The sequence below is a fragment of the Loxodonta africana genome, chromosome 3 (genome assembly GCF_030014295.1).
Source record: "Loxodonta africana isolate mLoxAfr1 chromosome 3, mLoxAfr1.hap2, whole genome shotgun sequence".
NCBI lineage: Eukaryota > Metazoa > Chordata > Mammalia > Proboscidea > Elephantidae > Loxodonta > Loxodonta africana.
Genome location: NC_087344.1, coordinates 150,270,613 through 150,290,959, shown reverse-complemented (window position 1 = coordinate 150,290,959; position 20,347 = coordinate 150,270,613). Strand labels below are relative to the sequence as shown.

The 20,347-nt window shown below is 43.3% G+C and overlaps 1 non-coding gene across 1 annotated transcript; it reads right to left on the bottom strand.

The window, feature by feature from the left end:
• Positions 1–19,822: 19,822 nt before the first annotated feature.
• On the bottom strand, positions 19,823–19,986 carry LOC111749124 (U1 spliceosomal RNA). The gene has a single exon (XR_002784441.2). It is a non-coding gene; the product is annotated as a U1 spliceosomal RNA (small nuclear RNA).
• Between the last annotated feature and the right edge of the window lie 361 nt (positions 19,987–20,347).

The following is a 20,347-nucleotide window of genomic DNA, read 5'->3' as shown; positions in this document are numbered from 1 at the left end:
GATTGCATGTTCAATCAATTTCAGACTGCAGCAGCTGATAAAAATCTTCTATTTCTTCATCTTTGGCCCTAGTAGTTGGTGTGTAAATTTGAATAATGGTCGTATTAACTGGTCTTCCTTGTAAGCATATGGATATTATTCTATCACTGACAGCGTTGTACTTCAAGATACATCTTGAAACGTTCTTCGAGTTGTCATTCCCAGCATAGTAGACTGTATAATTGTCCGATTCAAAATGGCCAATACCAGTCCATTTCAGCTCACTAATACCTAGGATATAGATGTTTATGCATTCCATTTCATTTTTGAGAATTTCCAATTTTCCTAGATTCATACTTCATACATTCCAAGTTCCAACTATTAATGGATGTTTGCAGCTGTTTCTTCTCATTTTGAGTCACTCCCCATCAGCAATGAAGGTCCCAAAAGCTCTACTCCATCCATGTCATTAAGGTCGACTCTAGTTTGAGGAGGCAGCTCTTCCCCCGTCATCTTTTGAGTGCCTTCCAACCTGGGGGACTCATCTTCCAATACTGTATCAGACAAAGTTCCGCTGCTATTCATAAGGTTTTCACTGGCTAATACTTTTCAGAAGTAGACTGCCGGGTGTTTCCTCCTAGTCCGTCTTAGTCTGGAAGCTCAGCTGAAACCTGTCCTCCATGGGTGACCCTGCTGGTCTCTGAATACTGGTGGCATAGCTTCCAGCATCACAGCAACACACAAGCCCCCACAATAAGACAAACTGGCAGGTACATGGGGGGTTTGTAGATAGATATAAACATATCCTGAGAGTGAGAGAGCAAGAGCCAGAGTAAAAGCAAACTGAGAGTTGTGGTGTTCTTGTTTCTCCAAGCTCCAATCAAGGCTCCTAAATGGCACTTGATTGTTATATCTCTTTATTCCTAATTACATCGAACTGTCTCCCTAGCCTCCTTCCTACTCCTTTGTTGGTGTGTTTTTTGAGGCTATTAAATTTTTGAAGAAGACAGACCCATTGTCTTGCCCTACGTCCTGTTTAAGCTAAACACTTTGGTCAAGCACACTGCATATGTAGTGCTGTGTGCTTTGTACAGCATCCTGTCAGGAAGGAAAGAGGGGTCAGTGTGTTCATCAGTTACTGATTCTTAGTGAAAGGATGTGTCTGTCCTCTCTACTGTAAAGAGACATTTTCTCACTTCATAATTTTTAAATAGTTTGTGGGATAATACTTAGCGATCTTGTAAATATACAATATGTGTGCACATGTGTATCCTGAAAAGTTTTAATGTTTGTTGATGGTCCCTGCCTGCATCAATTTTTGTATTAGTGCTTGCAACGTGGAAACTTCTATGTCTATCTACAATTTTTAACCAAACATGTTGTGAGGTGCAATCAAGTGGATTTTGACTCATAGTGACCTCACTTGATAGAGTAGAACTGCCCCGTGAGGTTTCCTAGGTGCTAATCTTTACAGGAAACCCTGGTGGCCTAGTGGTTAAGTGCTACAGCTGCTAACCCAAGGATGGGCAGGTCTGAGTCAGAATGGACTCTAGGGCACTAGGTTGTTGTTGTTGTTGTTAATCTTTACAGGAGCAGATCACCAGGTCTTTCTCCCTGTAGAGACCGGCTTCTTTCCTGGGCAAGGGTACCAGCCCTCTGGGCTAGAAAGCAACCTTGGAGGTCCCTCAAGTAGTTATTTCAAAAAACTAGGGTAAAAGTAACAACTCATCAAGGCTAGGGAAAAAAACCTCTCAAGCTGTTTTTTCCAAAGAACCAAGGCAAAAGGCCACATAAAGGAATTCATTTCACCACACGTGTATAAAAAATCTGTTGTGCTGGAAAATGCATGAAGAAAAGGACTCATTGAGCTGGAAAAATAAATTGAAATGCAAATGCATTTAAACAACTATTGAACTCAAATGAAAACCATTTAAACATATGCTTTCCACTTTTGACAAAGATGGTCTAACCAAAACCAAACCTGTTGCCCTGGAGTAGATTCTGACTCATAGGGAACCTATAGAACAAAACAGAACTGCCCCACAGGTTTTTCAATGCTGTGGTCTTTATGAAGCTGATTTCCACATCTTTCTCCCTCTGCCACATCTTTCTCCCGCACAATAACTAGTGGGTTCCAACTTTTGGTTGTCAGGCGAGCACGCTTAACCACTGCGGCAACGGGGCTCCTGAACAAAAAAAGAGGAATTTAATGAAAGACCGGTTTTCAAAGCACTGGAAATCAGGCAACAAGTGTGGCCAACCCTTGAAAACCAGGAAACAAACAAGGTGAGCCCTCTGATTGCCCCAGCATACTGCCTGTTCTGCAATTGCTCTTCCAGACTATCCCCTATAGAAATACCTGCACAAGTCGCCAAAGATATGTGTACAAGAATGATGAAAGTGTTCGTACAATAAATAATGGTACAAATAAACAATGGGAAAAGCCTGTTTAGTGATGATTTCATTCTTTCAAGCATTTCCAGATTCCCAGGCGCACTCCTACTTTGTGTTCAATGACTCTTCTGGTAGGATCTGAGAGGACAGGAGGGTAAGGGAGGTTTCCGCTTCCCTGGGTGGTCTCGAACTACCAACCTTTTGGTTAACATCCGGACGCCCTAACCGGCTGCGCCACAGAGCCTTCAGTAGCCACTGTTCCTGGTCTGAATAAACAGGAGTTTCTCACTAACCACGATGCCGCCCGCTTTCCAGGGCACAACTGCGCAGGTTCCACAGCCTCGAAAAACCAGAAGAGCTGGGGCGACAAATCGCGTTGTTCTTCACATTTGAAACTTGTGCTTTGGGTATGTCTCAAGCAGGAAGAGCCGCTGAATGGCCTTCGCCCTTCCTTCCTCCTCTCTGTCCTCAGAAGCCAGCGACCACCGGAGACGCCCTACTCTGCAACCCCCGCCCGACCCGGGCGGGTCCCACGACCAGCTTAGCCCCTTCACGTTTTCCGCTCCGCCTTCGCCAGCAGGCCCGCGCCTCTGGATGTCCCTGGCTGAACCTGGTTGTAGTCCTTGGGGCAGGAGGTGGGAAAATAACGGGGGAAAGGGGAACCGCGAAGAGGAGCGAAGGACAGCAGGAAGGCGTGGGTGAAGACGAGACCTCCAGGAGGCTCTCTGCAGAGACTCAGGTGGGATCCTGGGAATTAAAAAAAAAAAAAAGATTTTTCTGACTTAGCGGTGTAGGGAGGAAGGAGACAGAGGGAGCCCAGAGAAGACTTGAAAGAGAGAAAAGCAAACTCTCTGTTGCTATCCAATAACAAAGCAACGAAATATTGTGAATGTTTTTACTTCAAAAATATTCAAGGACACGCATCATCTGTCACCAAGTTTATGGCATGCGGTGATCAGATAGTGAGTGGTTGGTACTCTTCGTCGTGGCCGCAGTAACCTCGGCTGTGTCAGGCGTCTGTCTTGGCAGGAACTGACTCCTCTTGAGGTTTGCCTTCAATTCTTGAGCAGTCTGCACCCCTTCTATGAGGCCATAGAGCGGCAGCACTCGGAGCTGCGAGTCAGCAGAAGCCAAAGATACAAACCTGGGGTCTGGTCATTCGGAAACTACAGACGTTCCCCACGAGTGAGGAGAAGGTGAAATGCTGCCTCTTGCTGAGTGTAATGAGAGTGTGGTCATAACCATTTTTCTGACTGAGATATTTCAGCTATCAATATGACTTTTTTAGACCAAAGAAAAATGAATTTTTAGGGAGTTTAAAACATAATCCACATAATACACAATCTTATCCCCATCTTCCATCCCCCGTGTTTTTCTTAACAGTTAATTCTTCAACTATAACTCACATAGTGTGAAATGTAAAAACCTTAACTGGACGGCTCATTAAAATGGAAAATGTAACCATCACCCAGATCGAGTTATAGAAAATTTCCATCATCCCAGCAAGGTCTGTAGAACCCTTTGCCAATCAATCTCCGCTCTCCTCCGCTTAGTTATTCACTCTTATGATTTCTATCACCAGAGGGTTAGTTTTGCCTTCTCTTGGATTTCACATTAATTAAGGTATATCTTGTAGTACCCGGCTTTTTTTTTTTTTTTTTCAGTCAAGCAGTGTCGTGTTTTTGAAATAGATCGATCCACATTGTTGCCTGCCTGCTTCACTAGTTAATTTCTACAATATTAATGCAGGTTATTCCAAAGTGTGAATACGGGATGGGCAGTTGGGTTATTTCTACTGTTTCCTCGTGACCAAGGCTGCATGACTACTTTTGGATGAGTCTCTTGTGGACATGTGCATCCATTTCCCTTGAGGACTTAAGTACCGTCATTTTGTGCGGTGGCTTTGATAGAATACTGGTTAGGTCTCTGCGTTGTGGCCTCAACAACGTCAGTTCAAATCCCGGTCACAGTTCAAATCCCAGTCACGGCAGGTGGTTGCAACTTGTTTCGGCAGGCTTACTTTTTTTTTTTTTTTTAATTTTTATTAAGCTTCAAGTGAACATTTACCATTCCAATCAGTCTGTCACATGTAGGTTTACATACATCTTACTCCCTTCTCCCACTTGCTCTCCCCCTATTGAGTCAGCCCTTACAGTCTCTCGTTTCGTGCCAATTTTGCCATCTTCCCTCTCTCTCTATCTTCCCATCCCCCCTCCAGTCAAGAGTTGCCAACACACTCTCCAGTGTCCACCTGATTTAATTAGCTCGCTCTTCATCAGCATCTCTCTCCCCACTGACCAGTCCTTTTCATGCCTGATGATTTGTCTTCGGGGATGGTTCCTGTCCTGTGCCATCAGAAGTTCTGGGGAGCATTGTCTCTGGGATTCCTCTAGTCGCAATCATACCATTAGGTATGGTCTTTTCATGAGAATTTGGGGTCTGTATCCCATTGGTCTTCTGCTCCCTCAGGAGTTGTCTGTTGTGCTCCCTGACAGGGCAGACATCGATTGTGGCCGGGCACCAACTAGTTCTTCTGGTCTCAGGATAATGTAGGTCTCTGGTTCATGTGGCCCTTTCCGTCTCTTGGGTTCTTAGTTGTCGTGTGACCTTGGTGTTCTTCCTTTGCCTTTGCTCCAGGTGGGTTGAGACCAATTGATGCATCTTAGATGGCCGATTGTTGGCATTTAGGACCCCAGGTGCCACAATTCAAAGTGGGATGCAGAGTGTTTTCATAATAGAATTATTTTGCCCATTGACTTAGAAGTCCCCTCAAACCAAGTTCCCCAGACCCCAGCCCCTGCTCCGCTGACCTTTGAAGCTTTCGTTTTATCCCAGAAACCTCTTTGCTTTTAATCCAGTCCAATTAGGCTGACCTTCCTTGTATTGAGTGTTGTCTTTCCCTTCACCCAAAGCAGTTCTTATCTACAGATTGATCAATAAAAAGCCCTCTCCCTCCCTCCCTCCCTCTCCCCTTTGTAACCACAAAAGTATGTGTTCTCCGTTTTTTCTATTTCTCAAGATCTTATAATAGTGGTCTTATACAATATTTGTCCTTTTGCAACTGACTCATTTCGCTCAGCATAATGCCTTCCAGATTCCTCCATGTTATGAAATGTTTCAGAGATTCGTCACTGTTCTTTATCGATGCGTAGTATTCCATTGTGTGAATATACCACAATTTATTTACCCATTCATCCCTTGACAGACATCTTGGTTGCTTCCAGCTTTTTGCTATTGTAAACAGAGCTGCAATAAACATGGGTGTGCATATATCTGTTTGTGTGAAGGCTCTTGTATCTCTAGGGTATATTCTGAGGAGTGGGATTTCTGGGTTGTATGGTAGTTCTATTTCTAACTGTTTAAGATAACGCCAGATGGATTTCCAAAGTGGTTGTACCATTTTACATTCCCACCAACAGTGTATGAGAGTTCTAATCTCTCCGCAGCCTCTCCAACATTTAATATTTTGTGTTTTTTGGATTAATGCCAGTCTAACTAAAAAAAAAAATGGAATCTCATCGTAGTTTTAATTTGCATTTCTCTAATGGCTAATGATCGGGAGCATTTTCTCATGTATCTGTTGGCTGCCTGAATATCTTCTTTAGTGAAGTGTGTGTTCATATCCTTTGCCCACTTCTTGATTGGGTTGTTTGTCTTTTTGTGGTTGAGTTTTGACAGAATCATGTAGATTTTAGAGATCAGGCGCTGGTCTGAGATGTCATAGCTGAATATTCTTTCCCAGTCTGTAGGTGGCCTTTTTACTCTTTTGGTGAAGTCTTTAGATGAGCATAGGTGTTTGATTTTTAGGAGCTCCCAGTTATCTGGTTTCTCTTCATCATTTTTGGTAATGTTTTGTATTCTGTTTATGCCCTGTATTAGGGCTCCTAGGGTTGATCCTATTTTTTCTTCCATGATCTTTATCGTTTTAGTCTTTATGTTTAGGTCCTTGATCCACTTGGAGTTAGTTTTTGTGCATGGTGTGAGGTATGGGTCCTGTTTCATTCTTTTGCAAATGGATATCCAGGTACGCCAGCACCATTTGTTAAAAAGACTATCTTTTCCCCAATTTACTGACACTGGTCCTTTGTCAAATATCAGCTGCTCATACGTGGATGGATTTATATCTGGGTTCTCAATTCTGTTCCATTGGTCTATGTGCCTGTTGTTGTACCAGTACCAGGCTCTTTTGACTACTGTAGCTATATAATAGGTTCTGAAATCAGGTAGGGTGAGGCCTCCCACTTTCTTCTTCTTTTTTGGTAATGTTTTGCTTATCCGGGGGTTCTTTCCCTTCCATATGAAATTAGTGATTTGTTTCTCTATCCCCTTAAAGTATGACATTGGAATTTGGATTGAAAGTGCGTTATATGTATAGATGGCTTTTGGTAGAATAGCCATTTTTACTATGTTAAGTCTTTCTATCCATGAGCAGGGTATGTTTTTCCACTTAAGTATGTCCTTTTGAATTTCTTGTAGCAGAGTTTTATAGTTTTCTTCGTATAGGTCTTTTACATCCTTGGTAAGATTTATTCCTAAGTATTTTATCTTCTTGGGGGCTACTGTGAATGGTATTGATTTGGTTATTTCCTCTTCGGTGTTCTTTTTGTTGATGTAGAGGAATCCAAGTGATTTTTGTGTGTTTATTTTATAACCTGAGACTCTGCCAAACTCTTCTATTAGTTTCTGTAGTTTTCTGGAGGATTCCTTAGGGTTTTCCATGTATATGATCATGTCATTTGCAAATAGTGATAGCTTTACTTCCTCCTTACCAATCTGGATACCCTTTATTTCTTTGTCTAGCCTAATTGCCCTGGCTAGGACTTCAAGTACGATGTTGAATAAGAGTGGTGATAAAGGGCATCCTTGTCTGGTTCCCGTTCTCAAGGGAAATGCTTTCAGGTTCTCTCCATTTAGAGTGATATTGGCTGTTGGCTTTGCATAGATGCCCTTTATTATGTTGAGGAATTTTCCTTCAATTCCTATTTTGGTGAGAGTTTTTATCATAAATGGGTGTTGAACTTTGTCAAATGCCTTTTCTGCATCTATTGATAAGATCATGTGGTTTTTATCTTTTGTTTTGTTTATGTGATGGATTACATTAATGGTTTTTCTGATATTAAACCAGCCTTGCATACCTGGTATAAATCCCACTTGATCAGGGTGAATTATTTTTTTGATGTGTTGTTGGATTCTATTGGCTAGAATTTTGTTGAGGATTTTTGCATCTATGTTCATGAGGGATATAGGTCTATAATTTTCTTTTTTTGTAATGTCTTTACCTGGTTTTGGTATCAGGGAGATGGTAGCTTCATAGAATGAGTTGGGTAGTATTCCGTCATTTTCTATGCTTTGAAATACCTTCAGTAGTAATGGTGTTAAGTCTTCTCTGAAGGTTTGGTAGAACTCTGCAGTGAAGCCGTCTGGGCCAGGACTTTTTTTTGTTGGAAGTTTTTTGATTACCGTTTCAATCTCTTTTTTTGTTATGGGTCTATTTAGTTGTTCTACTTCTGAATGTGTTAGTTTAGGTAGGTAGTATTGTTCCAAGAATTTATCCATTTCTTCTAGGTTTTCAAATTTGTTTGAGTACAATTTTTCGTAGTAATCTGAAATGATTCTTTTATTTTCATTTGGCTCTGTTGTGATGTGGTCCTTCTCGTTTCTTATTCGGGTTATTAGTTTCCTTTCCTGTATTTCTTTAGTCAGTCTAGCCAACGGTTTATCAATTTTGTTAATTGTTTCAAAGAACCAGCTTTTGGCTTTGTTAATTCTTTCAATTGTTTTTCTGTTCTCTAATTCATTTAGTTCAGCTCTAATTTTTATTATTTGTTTTCTTCTGGTGCCTGATGGATTCTTTTGTTGCTCACTTTCTATTTGTTCAAGTTGTCGGGACAGTTCTCTGATTTTGGCTCTTTCTTCTTTTTGTATGTGTGCATTTATCGATATAAATTGGCCTCTGAGCACTGCTTTGCTGTGTCCCAGAGGTTTTGATAGGAAGTATTTTCATTCTCGTTGCTTTCTAAGAATTTCCTTATTCCCTCCTTGATGTCTTCTATAACCCAGTCTTTTTTCAGGAGGGTATTGTTCATTTTCCAAGTATTTGATTTCTTTTCCCTAGTTTTTCTGTTATTGATTTCTAGCCTCATTGCCTTGTGGTCTGAGAAGATGCTTTGTAATATTTCCATGTTTTGGATTCTGCAAAGGTTTGCTTTATGACCTAATATGTGGTCTATTCTAGAGAATGTTCCATGTGCACTAGAAAAAAAAGTATATTTTGCAGCAGCAGTTGGGTGGAGAGTTCTGTATAAGTCAATGAGGTCAAGTTGGTTGATTGTTGTAAGTAGGTCTTCCGTGTGTCTATTGAGCTTCTTACTGGATGTCCTGTCCTTCTCCGAAAGTGGTGTGTTGAAGTCTCCTACTATAAATGTGGAGGTGTCTATCTCACTTTTCAATTCTGTTAAAATTTGATTTATGTATCTTGCAGCCCTGTCATTAGGTGCGTAAATATTTAATATGGTTATGTCTTCCTGATCAATTGTCCCTTTTATCATTATATAGTGTCCTTCTTTATCCTTTGTGGCTGATTTAAGTCTAAAGTCTATTTTGTCAGAAATTAATATTGCTACTCCTCTTCTTTTTTGCTTATTGTTTGCTTGATATATTTTTTTCCATCCTTTGAGTTTTAGTTTGTTTGTGTCTCTAAGTCTAAGGTGTGTCTCTTGTAGGCAGCATATAGATGGATCGTGTTTCTTTATCCAGTCCATGACTCTCTGTCTCTTTATTGGTGCATTTAGTCCATTTACATTCAGCGTAATTATAAATAAGTTTTTAGTGCTGTCATTTTGATGCCTTTTCATGTGTGTTGTTGGCCATTTCCTTTTTCCACATGCTTTTTTGTGCTGAGACGTTTTTCTTAGTAGCTTCTGAGATCCTCATTTTCATAATGTTTAACTTTGTGTTTGTTGAGTCGTTACATTTTTCTTGGCTTTTTTCTTGAGTTATGGAGTTGATATTCCTTTTTGTGGTTACCTTATTATTTACCCCTGTTTTTCTAAGTAAAAACCTAACTTGTATCCTTCTATATCGCCTTGTATTACTCTCCATCTGGCAGTTCAATACCTCCTATATTTAGTCCCTCTTTTTGATTATTGTGATCGTTTATCTATTGATTTCCATGATTTCCTGTTATGTGTATTATTTTATTTATTTATTTTTTAGAATTAGTCTTAATTTGTTTATTTTTGTGCTTTCTGTATTTGAGCTGCGTTGATATCAGGACGTTCTGTTTTGTGACCTTGTATTGCGCTGGTACCTGATATTATTGGTCATCAGGCCAAACAATCTCCTTTAGCATTTCTTGCAGTCTTGGTTTAGTTTTTGCAAATTCTCTAAACTTGTGTTTATCTGTAAATATCTTAATTTCTCCTTCATATTTCAGAGAGAGTTTTGCTGGATATATGATCCTTGGTTGGCAGTTTTTCTCGTTCAGTGCTCTGTATACGTCGTCCCATTCCCTTCTTGCCTGCATGGTTTCTGCTGAGTAGTCTGAACTTATTCTTATTGATTCTCCCTTGAAGGAAACCTTTCTTTTCTCCCTGGCTGCTTTTAAAATTTTCTGTTTGTCTTTGATTTTGGCAAGTTTGATGATAATATGTCTTGGTGTTTTTCTTTTTGGATCAATCTTAAATGGGGTTCGATGAGCATCTTGGATAGATATCCTTTCGTCTTTCATGATGTCAGGGAAGTTTTGTGTCAGGAGTTCTTCAACTATTTTCTCTGTGTTTTCTGTCCCCCCTCCCTGTTCTGGGACTCCAATCACTCGCAAGTTATCCTTCCTGATAGAGTCCCACATGATTCTTAGGGTTTCTTCATTTTTTTTTCTTTTATCTGATTTTTTTTCAGCTATGTTGGTGTTGTTTCCCTGGTCCTCCAGAAGTCCCAGTCTACATTCTAATTGCTCGAGTCTGCTCCTCTGACTTTCTATTGCGGTGTCAAATTCTGTAATTTTATTGTTAATCTTTTGGATTTCTGCATGCTGTCTCTCTATGGATTCTTGCAACTTATTAATTTTTCCACTATGTTCTTGAATAATCTTTTTGAGTTCTTCAACAGTTTTATCAGTGTGTTCCTTGGCTTTTTCTGCATTTATCCTAATTTCATTTGTGATATCTTTAAGCATTCTGTAAATTAGTTTTTTATATTCTGTATCTGATAATTCCAGGATTGTATCTTCATTTGGGAAAGATTTTGATTCTTTTGTTTGGGGGGTTGGAGAAGCTGTTATGGCCTGTTTCTTTATGTGGTTTGATATGGACTGCTGTCTCCGAGCCATCACTGGGAAACTAGATTTTCCAGGTAATCAGCTAAAAAAAATGCAGTCAGATCCCTATCTGAATTCTCCCTCTGGCTCCGGTATTCAGATGTTAATGGAGCCGCCTGGGGAGGGTGGGGGAGGGATCAGAGAGCTAGGAGTGTAGCACCACAGAATATAGAGCTGAACACCGCCTTCACGCTCCACCCCGGTCCGCCAAAATCCGGGCGGGACGGGTCCCCGGCTGGGACGCTGCTTTACCCTCCCAGATCAGTCACTGCCTCCCGGGTGTTTCTCCCTCCGGCTGCGCCGCTACGTCGCCGGAGCCAACCAGCTAGAGTTCCTCCCGGGATGGGTTGGGGGGGGAAGGGCTGCGCCCCCCTTCTGTGCCGTCTGCCCCCCTGGGCTCTGCCCCAGATCGGGCTCCGAAGGTCACCTGCCTGGTACGATGGCTCTTAGTTCTGAAAAGGGTCGCTGTCTGCCCGTATTTGTTCGTTTTCCGTCTCTAAGTCTGTGCTTGTTGTTCAGAGTTCGTAGATTGTTATGTATGTGATCAATTCCCTTGTTTTTCCGAGTCTTTGTTGCAAGAGGGATCCGCGGTAGCGTCCACCTAGTCCGCCATCTTGGCCCCCTCCACCAGGCTTACTTTTTAAAAGTTGTAATTCTGCTTTTGCTGGAGGCAGCCTCTCCAGTCAAAGAACTGGTGAATAATAGTTTCTACCACCTGCACGGAGAGACGCTTCAGGGCAAAATGAAAATCCGCGGGAGCAGTAACCAAGGCTCCAAGGACAGTCTCCTTCGGCCTTCCCGGGAGCAGCGGAGAGGACCCTTCCAGAGGATGACCCCAGAGCTCACCGCTTCTTTCAGAGACTGGAGATCTGAACGCTCTGGGGCGAGGAGCCAAGGATCCCGCGAGCAAGTACGCATGAGGCCCTGAATCCGACCTGAGTTTAAAACTCGGTGGGACCTTTATACGCAAAGAATATGCACTTCTATTCAGTCCACACAAAATTTTAGTATTTAAAAACAAAATTGTGCTCCCAAATATATAGTGTATTGGACCTACTTTCCAATAACACTTCGCCCTCTTCCTTCTGCCCCCTCCCCCACCACGGTTTAGGGGAGAAAAGGGTTTTTGACCGGGAAGAAGGAGCTTGGGCTGCAGCTCCAAGGTCCAGGACTAAGAGTTTCCGCTCCCTTCCTGCTCCTCCTGGTTGTTTGCGGCACTCATTCCCTTCCCCTCCCCTTGCGCTTTTCGGAGCCGGAGTCCTCAAAACCGAGTTTTCAGAGTGTCCGGGTCCAGAAGGAATTTTCAAGAAATACTGGGGTTTCAGGACTCTTGATTCCCACGTCCGGTGAGTCCACCGGACCCTGCGCAAACTCTGTCTTGGAGCCTCGAGTTTTTCAGAGGTAACAGGTAGAGGTTGGGTCCGTGAAAATCTACGCTGAGGGGTTACTTTCACAGTGAGCAGTTAATTAGACCATTGATTCTAGCCCTCTAAATACAATGATATGCATGTAGAAAAGGAACAGCTTCAGTGCCCGAGTAGGTCAGTCGGTAGTGTATGAGACTCTTAACTTCGCGGTCGTGGGTTCGAGCCCCATGTTGGGAGGGTGCTTTGCCCTCCCTTCCACTGTTTAAAAAATTTTTTTTCCATTGTTACAGAATGTTCTGTAGTAGCTTACCTACAGAATATTTTTAAAAGGAAAAGAAAAACCCGTTGCCGTCGAGTGAATTAAGACTTATAGCGACGCTATAGAACATAGTAGAACTGCCCCATAGGGTTTCCAAGAACCGCTGGTGGATTTGAACTGCAGACCTTTTGATTAGACGCCGAGGTCTTAACCACTTTGCGACCTCAGCTCCACCAACGGAATTAAAAAAAAAAAAATTTTTTTTTTTTTTTTTTTTTTTTTTTTTTTTTAGGAGCTTCTAAATTGCCAGGTGCTGCCACTGAGACTTTCTCTCATTATTTTGGACATGTTATTAGGAGTGACCACTCCCTGGAGACGGACATCATGCTTGGTTGTGGGTCTGTGAAGAAAAAAAAGATCCTCAACGATGTGGAGTGATATAGTGGCTACAAGAATAGACTCAAACATAGCAACGATTGTGAGCATGCTGCAGGACCTGGCAGTGTTTCATTCCGTTGTACATTCTGTGACCAAGAGTCGGAACCCGCTCGACGGCACCTAGCAACAGCAACAATATATTTTCGACACATCAGGAAAAAAAGAGAGAGAGAGAAGAAAAATGTATTTTAGTGCGTGTGGTGAAAATACACATAACAAAACCTATGCCTATTCAACGATTTTTACAAGTACAACTCGGTGACATTGATTACAGTCTTCAAGCTGTGCAACCATTGTTACCATCCTTTTCCCAGTCATTTTGCTGGGAAATGATTTATCCTTAAACATAAAAAGTGATTCTCCCAGAACAAGAGAACTTGGAGGCATGTAAAGAACAGCCCTGAGGCTTGTGAAGAACTACTCTGAGACCGTCTCTCCTCTTGCCTCCCTATCTTCCCTGGGAGGCAGTCATGGGACAGTTTCTCATTGCATTCCAGGTTCTGATGAGATTCGAGGTTTTATGTTCTGTTCACCCTCAGGCTATAGCTGCAAACTATAAAACTGCTTAGCTGCTGTCTAAAATTGGCTTATCACCAACAGGTGTCCCACAGCTCTTGTTGTAGTCATCAGGCCCCTTTTGTTCCCATGTCTTTCTTTTTGGTGTGTGGGATTAGAACCAAGGCACCTTTGGCTACATCTCCTTTTGTTTGTTTACATAATAAATTGTCTGAATCTAAACCACCCAGGCCTTGGCCTTGTTTGGTGTGATGGATCACTTTTGTGTGGCCTTTCCAGACAAGATCTTTTAACTCTCGCCCAAGTGATTGGGTGGGACTGTGTAATAAGGTAATTGTGGCCAACCAAGGGGATTGGTTTGTTTTGCCATCTTGTAGGACTGAAATGAGCCACCCCAGAGATAGGAAAGAGAGAATACCACTACCAATAAGGGAGAACAGCCAGGAGCCAGCATGACTTTTGGGCCTGGAATCCTTGCTCTTAGTAGCTCCTGGAAGCAGGAATCTAATCTGTTACTTCCCTAATAAACCTCATAATCATGAGTATGGTCTGTGAGTTCTGTGTGGCCATTGGAATGAATTATGGAACCCAACAGAGAAGTAGAGAGCACCATGGGAGGGACTGTTTGTGACAGAATTGGTAAAGATGCAAAGAGAGGAGGCATGTCTGACCTCTGCCTCATAGGAATCAACCTTGGGCTGTTAATCTTGATTCTCCTTTCCCCTTGTGAAGTTAGAGGAGGTCAGACACCACCCCCACACCATCCTTACATTTTATGTGCTGTTGTGGGCTTGACAAATTTGTTTATGATTTTTTTTATTGCCGTATGAATTCTTAAAATTTTTATGTAGTTAAATGTATCAACCTTCCCCTTAAGAATTCTGAGTTTTCTCTCAGGCTTAGAAAGGCTTTTCAAGTATTTTACCAGTTTCTTGTCTTTTGACTTTTGTATGGGAATGGCTCTGCCTATGAGACTATGAAATTTTCACTGGAGGTAGTTTTGAAGGAAGAAGGGTATATTTATTTTTCTGCTAATGAGTTGACTAGAGACACAATTAGCTTCCAGAACTTCTGTGACACATTCCCTGAGGTTCTCTGAAAGCCTTACCTGCTGAGAATTGAGGGAATTTCCTGGGACCTCCAGCTGAAGATGACTGGACTCTTGGTGCAACATCCCAGGACTAGCAACAGTGAAGAGTCATTATCATCCCTAGACCTGGTGGGGCAAGGAAAGAGAGATACTTCTGGAACCTGGAAGAAGTTGTAGTTGTAGCTGAGTCTGCAGCTGTCATAGAGTGTCCCTGGACAAAAGCTGTGGACTTCATGGAGGGAACACAAACTCTGCTAGCCTGCAGGGAATAATTAATTCCTACATCGTATTCTTGCCACCCTTCCATCTCCAATTAATGCATCCCATTGGCTGCATCCATGAAGAATCAAGTGGGCAAGGGAAACTTCTTATGCAGGGGTCAGCCTCCTCGGATATAAAATGGAGTGGATAGCGGTGAGAATAGATCTAGAAAACAGATGCAGAATACCCAGCACACACGGCTTTTTCATTCTTAAGACTTTGTTGTGATTAATTCTGTCATTGGCTGAATTTGGGTGTCAAATAAGGTTTTTTGTTGTTGTTGTTTTTTTTTTTTTTTTTTTGAAAGTCTGTATTTCCACAATGGGTTTGCGGTCTTTGGGCCTGTATCACATCTTGACTGGAAAGCTATCTATCTGTATGTATTCATTTGATTCACTCTTTCTTTCACTCAGATCATTTAACTCCTCAGGCCTTGGTGGGGGGGTGGGGGGGAGGAATCTCTCAAGCTCTTTCACCAAAGAACCAAGGCAAAAGGTCACTTAAAGGATCTCATGTCACTACAGGTGTGTTGGGGTGTTATCTGGAGAGAGCTGTCTGGCAATAGATTTAGGACTTGGGAGCAAGATCTCAAGCGGGGCAGCTGTCACCCAGGGAAGGAAGTCTGAGGGAAGTTTAGATATTTAAAGGGCATTTGATGAAGTGTTGCCACCTGGTTTGTGATACCAATGCTGCTTCTGATCTCTACAAAGAAGGCATCAAAGTGGGCTCGATGCGCTTGTTATCCGTGGTGGGTATGAATATGGAATTAGATACATACTTATATTAAAATACTCATCCTTGTACCACCTAAAATTATCTCATGTACTACCAGTTCTACCCATACCACATACAGGGAAACTGGCTATTGAAAAGAAAAAAAAAATGAGCCCCACCTGGGGGTACAAAGTTACTTGCTGTCATGGAATCTCCTAATGCGACCTCTCCGGCCAAGGGCACAAAAACCACTAAAGACCAAGGAAACGTAGCCCATCATAATTCTTCCGAGAAGAATTAGAGAGCTAGATGGATCTCCAAGAACTATTGCAGGCAGCCTCTCTCTCATTTACAGAGAAACTGGTTCTGAGTTGAGGTCCATGACTTCCCCAAGGTATGTGGCAAGACTGGTGCTGATGGAGCAAGTTCTTGGTCCGCCCGAGTCTGGGAAGATGTAGCTAGGATGCAGATGGATTCACTCAGGACAAGGCCCCAACAAAAGAGCCTACTGGTGGGACATTTGAGACTGAGACCCAGGATCTAAGGGCTGTTTATTTTCAGAGCGATCCTACCAGAAAGCCCATTCTTATACTCTCAGGTCAATGAGGAATTTCAAGTCTTTGTCCTTTTACTAAGTTTGGTGTTCCAATCTCCAAACCCTGGGCACTTTTTCTGCCTTACACCTTTTTTCTTAGATTTTTAAGCAGATTTTGGTACATGAAATTCTCAGGAATAAAGGGATTACAGCTAACTTCTTTCAACATCGATTGAATTCACCTGACGTCTTCATGGGCTGGTTGGAATCCACATTCTTCTTTTTTTTTTTTTGACTCACCGTAAACTGTAATTCCACGGCAATGTCAATATCAATTTCTCTGTGGAAAACAATCTGGCTAAGCAATCAAGAAACACACATAAATCGCAGGGATTTATTGTAACGGAACAGAAGTCTGACAAGCAAACAAAATGCTTTGACTGTTCAGCAACTGACCACCAATCTCTGGGTGTCTTCATGTGACTTGAGGGTCTGAAATTTAAGTCAACAGGAGCTGGAGCTTCTTGAAGCTGGAAATCATTTATGAGGAGGAACATGTCTTTGCTACTGAGGGCTGTGGGTTCTGGGTAAACCTAAAAATAGAAGCCCCAAAGTCATTGACTGAGTCTGGATTGAGATAACGGATAAAGTCAGAGACCACAATTAGTAGCTAATGGAGAACTTTGAAAGAAAGGGAAAGCTGTATGCAAAGGTACTCTCCACCTGTCATCTCCTATAGGTTCTGGTTCTTCTCTGCATAGAGAAGAGTGTTTGAATTCTTAGTGACACCTGGCCGTGGACCTCCATGCAGGGCCAGCCTCATGGGCACGTGACCTGTACAGTCACCGAGGGCCCCACACTCAGAAGGATCCTCACGCTTGGTTTAATGTTCTGCTGTCATCGTCTTGGAATTACTTATAAGTTTATCTTTGAACTTGTGTTTTGTAAGTGAAGGTCAGTTGGACAAGGAAGCAGGCACATGAGTACGGGAAATGCGCACAATACGTCTGTCTGCCACAGTTCCTCGCTGGCTCATTTACGTACAGTAATCTTGATAACCCCATGAGCACAGAATTAAGGTGCACCAACAATGCATGGAGATTCAGCAAGACTCAGAGTCACTACTAGGTGTCAAGCACAAGACAAGGCAGAGTCAATGCATGACAGATGCAGATGGTAAAGAAAAAAAAAAGATCCTTTTTACATTCAGATAGTTTTTTACTTACACAGGCAGTGAAAGGAGAAGCTGTCAAAGGTGCCAGCTGCTCATGGCCCTCTCCTAAGTCGACATTCAAAAAAGGTGGCCAGATCACTGCAACATAAGTAATTGGAAGCTCTGTTGCTGAGGCGTCAATGCCTCGCTGCAGCTGAGCAGTTTTATGTCCTATGGCTGTGCCCTAAGGAGGGCTAGGTGAAAAGTCCCACCCCTCACTGGAAGCAGGGAGGTGGATGGGAAAACTGTCTAGCGGCGGCCTCCCACAAGAAAGAGAGGCAGATGAGAAAAGGGTCAAGCTCCTCACAAGACTGTCTGTCCTCTGTTCCCGGGCGGAGGACTTGGTGTCTTGGTCATCTAGTGCTGCCGTAACAGAAATACCCCAAGTGGATGGCTTTAACAAAGAGAAATTTATTCTCTCACAGTCTAGTAGGTTTCAAGTCCAAATTCAGGGTGTCACCTTCAGGGGACGGTTTTCTCTCTCTGTCGGCTCTGGAGGGAGATCCCTTCTCATCAATCTTCCCCTGGGTGGGGAGCCTCTCAGGCGCAGGGACCCCAGGGTCCAAAGGACATATTCTGCTCCCGCTGCTGCTGGTGGTATGAGGTCCCCATTCTCTGCTTCCTTCTGTTTGCTTTTATCTCTTTATATCTTCCCCCTCCCACACCCCAGGGAAACTCCCTTTACCTTGGATCAGGGATGTGACCTGGGTAAGGGTGGTGTTAAGATCCCACCCTAATCCTCTTTTAACATAAAATTACAATCACATAATGGGGGACAACCACAGAATACTGGGAATCATGGCCTAACCAAGCTGACACCTGTTTTGGGGGGGACACAATTCAATCCATGACACTTGGGTTCTGGCCTATGTGGACATGTACAAGGTGGGCAGAACACCATGGCAGAGCCGCTCCCCTCCCTCCAGGGGTGTGTCTAAAACTGATGGGAGCACTAAGAGCCCTGGGGAGAAATGCTTTCTTGTCAACCAGAACTTGTTTCAGGATCTTCAGGCTGTGAAAATAGACAGGATTTTTTACTGACATTAAGAACGTCAGCCATGGAATTCTCTCTCCCTCTTTTTTTCTAGGGTTAGGGATTGAATTGTGTCCGCCAAAGAGATATCTTGAAGTCCTAACCCCTGTACCTGTGAACGTGACCTTTTTGGGGGCAATAAGGTCTTTGAAGATAAACCGACTGCGGTGGAGTCACTTCCGACTCACAGCAACTGTATAGGACCGAGAAGAAAACTGCCCCGTTGGGTTTCCGAGGCTGTAAATCTTATTTTTTTTTTTAACTGCTTTTTAGGTGAAAGTTTACAGCACAAATTACTTTCTCGTTCAAAAATTTATACACAGATTGTTTTGTGACATTGGTTGCAATCCTCACAACGTGTCAGCATTCTCCCCCTTTCCCTTTAGGCCCCGGGTTCCCCGTGTCTTTTCCTCTAGGTTTCCTGTCCCTTCCTGCCTTCTCGTCTTTGCTCTGGGGCAGGTGTTGTCCATTAGGTCTCCTATACTTGATTGAACTAAGAAGCTCATGCCTCACATATGTGGTTGTTTGTTTTCTAGGCGAGTCTACTCTTTTTGTTGTTGTTTGTTCTTTTTGTAAAAATTGTACTTTAGGTGAACGTTTACAGAGCAAACTAGCTTCTCATTAAAAAATTAATACACATATTGTTTTGTGACATTGGTTGCCAACCCCACGACAGGTCAGCACTCTCCCCTTGTCCACCGTGGGTTCTCCATGACCAGCTTTCCCGTCCCTTCTTGCCTTCTTGTCCTTGACTTAGTGTTTCTTCAGTCTCTGTCAGACCAGTAAGTTTGGTCTTTTTTTTCTGAGTTAGAATTTTGTCCTGAGTTTTTCTCTGGCTCTGTCCGGGACCCCCTATTGTGATTCCTGTCAGAGCAGGTGGTGGTGGTAGCCCAGCATCATCTACTTGTGCTAGACTCAGGCTGTGGTACTTGTGATCCATTAGGCTTTTGGACTAACCTTTCCCTTGTGTCTTTGGTTTTCTCCATTCTCAAGGCTGTAAATCTTTACCAGAAGCCGACTGCCACTTCTTGCTCCCACTGTTTGAAGACAGCAGTTAAGTAATACCAGAGGAGGGTGAGTCCTAGTCCTAATCCTTTCTGAGTGCTGTTTCATAAAACGGAAGAGATGCGCAGTGAGGGTCAGGCACAGAAGGAAGATAACCATGTGAGCAAGATCTCTCACAGACCAAGGAAGGCCAAGAGATCGAACTTCTAGGCACCACCGACAAGGAAGGCTCTTTCCCCTAGGAGCCCACAGGGAGGATAGCCCCGCCAACGCCCTAAATTGGGATGGACTCCTCTCCTAGCCCCCAGAGCACTGAGGTAAACAAACACGCGCTCTGAAAACCAGAAACTTAGCTGCGTTTTCATTGCAGCAGGTCTCGGTAAGAAACTTTGAGCAACGCTACCGATGACCCAGTAGAGAATCTCAAGCCTTCTTTTGAGCGGGTCTCTCGGTAACTAAGGAGCAAAGTGTTTTGTTATACATGGAAAAATTCCAACTAAGAAGCACTTAGCAGTTTCGTCACACATAAAGAGATCGCTCTATATGTGCTGATGAGGCGCGATCCTACAACTTGGCCACAGGCAAAAAAGAGAAAACACGTAGCTCCGAGGTAAGTGCTCGCGAAATATCCAGTTTTTTTTTTTAAGAGGTAAGTGCAGGGTGGAACCACAGCAGATCTATCTTTGGAAAACAACAAAGATCAGTGGAAAGCGCGAACGCAGTCCCCCACTACCACAAATTATGCAGTCGAGTTTCCCACATTTGGGGAAATCGCAGGGGTCAGCATATCCGGAGTGCAATAGATAAGCCTCGCCCTGGGAAAACCACCTTCGTGATCAGAGTATCTCCCCTGCCAGGTAAGTATGAGTTGTTCCTCTGCCGCCCCCACGCAAACTCGCACTCCTTACTCTTTACGCAGACGCTCATTTCGCTAGCCTCACTCCCGGACCCTCAGAGCCCTTCTACGCTCCTACAGCACACGATTTCATGGACAGACCTTGACTCCTTCCCACACCACCAACAGTCATAACGTCTTTAAGCAGCAATGCCGATCCAGCAGCCACTGCGCTGCTGTATCTACATAAGACAGTGCCCCGTCAGTGACATCACCGACCGCGCTCTTCCCGCCTACCCACGGCCCGCCCCCTCCCCGCGTTTTCCCCCTCCCGTCCCTCCCAGACGGCCAATGAACGGGCCGGCAGTCGGAGGAGGAAGTGACGTCTCCC